Here is a 1,738-nt window from a genome sequence, read left to right as displayed (position 1 = left end):
ATTTTTTATAAAATTTTAATTTGGGTTTTTTTTGGTGCAAAAAAATTTTGAAACCCCCCCAAATTTTTTTTTTTTTTTTTTTTTTTTTTGTCTTTTTCCGTGTCCGGCAACGGATTGCAACCCTCAGTGTCACCCCCCGTACCGGACCGGGACCGGCAACGGGATCGCAACCCTCGGTGTTGCCCCCGCGCCTCGCTCAGCCAGTGAGCGGGAACCGGTCTGTATGTGGGATCCGAACCCTCGGTGGGAGCGCCTCCGCACTTCCCAAGTGGCGCACTAGCGCAGTGCGCCACCAGGCCGGCCCCCACACATAGTTTTTTTATAATGTGCATTTTCCATGAACTTTTTGAAGACCCCTTGTATATACTACATTTTTTTTCATCAGTCAACAGATACCAGTCAACAGATACTTAAGTTTGTTTTTTTTTTTTTTTCTTTTTGTCTTTTTTCGTGTCCGGCAATGGATCGCAACCCCCAGTGTCGCGCCCGTACTGGACCGGGACCGGCAACGGAATCATAACCCTCGGTGCTGCACCCGCACCTCGCTCAGCCAGTGAGCGGGAACCGGTCTGTATGTGGGATCCGAACCCTCGGCGGGAGCGCCACCGCACTCCCAAGCGGTGCACTGTAGCAGTGCGCCACCGGGCCGGCCCAACAGATACTTAAGTTGCATTCATGTCTTAGCTATTGTGTGTACTGCTGCAATGAACATGGGCTCTTTGAGATACTTATATTTGTTTCCTTTGGCTATATACCCAGAAGTGGGATTATATGGTAGTTCTATTTTTGGAGCATATGGTAGTTCTAGTTTTAATTTTTTGAGGAACTTCCATATTGTTTTTCGGAATGGCTGTACCGATTTACATTCCTGTCAACAGTGCACAAGGGTTCCCTTTTTTCCACATCCTGGCCAACACTGGTTATCTCTTGTCTATTTTATAATAGTCATTCTAAAAGGTGCGGAGTGATTATCTCATTATGGTTTTGATTTGCATTTCCCTGATGATCAATGATGTTGAGCACCTTTATGTGCACTTGTTGGCTATTTGCATGTCTTCTTTGGAAAAATGTCTATTCAGCTCCTTTGCTATTTATTTATTTATTGCTGTTGAGTTTTATGAGATCCTTTGATATGTTTTAGATATTGACCCCTTATCAGATATATGGTTTGCAAATATTTTTTCCCATTCTATATGTTGCCTTTGCACTTTGTTGATTGATTCATTTACTGTGAATCAATTCACTTTTTAAAAAAAAATATAAACTTTACTTCTTAACAGAAGCTCTATCAAGTTTAAGACACTTTTGTAAGTGATGATACCAGCCACTTAGTCCATCCCTAAAGAATTGGTGGTACTGGAAATTTAATAATGTTGACACAGTCCTCTTTACATTAACTGAAGAAAAATAGGTGCCTTTTAAAGATTTGTTAAGATTAGGAAATAAAAAGAAGTCAGAAAGAGCCAGATCAGGACTGTAAGAGCCTAATTATGTCCAATCAAAATTCTCACAAAATTGCCCTTGCTTGATGAGAGGAGTGAGCAAGAGCATTGTTGTGGTGGAGGAAGACCCCTGGTGAAGATTTTCCAGGTGTTTTTCTGCTAAAATTTTGGCTTTCTCCAAACACTCTCATAATAAGCAGAGGTTATCATTCTTTGGCCCTCCAGAAAGTTAACAAGCAAAATGCTTTGAGCATCTCAAAAACTGTGGCCATGACCTTTGCTCTTGACGGGTCTGC

The sequence above is a fragment of the Galeopterus variegatus genome, unplaced genomic scaffold (assembly GCF_000696425.1).
Source record: "Galeopterus variegatus unplaced genomic scaffold, G_variegatus-3.0.2 Scaffold491, whole genome shotgun sequence".
In the NCBI taxonomy this organism is placed as follows: domain Eukaryota; kingdom Metazoa; phylum Chordata; class Mammalia; order Dermoptera; family Cynocephalidae; genus Galeopterus; species Galeopterus variegatus.
Note: the sequence above shows the minus strand (reverse complement) of the source record.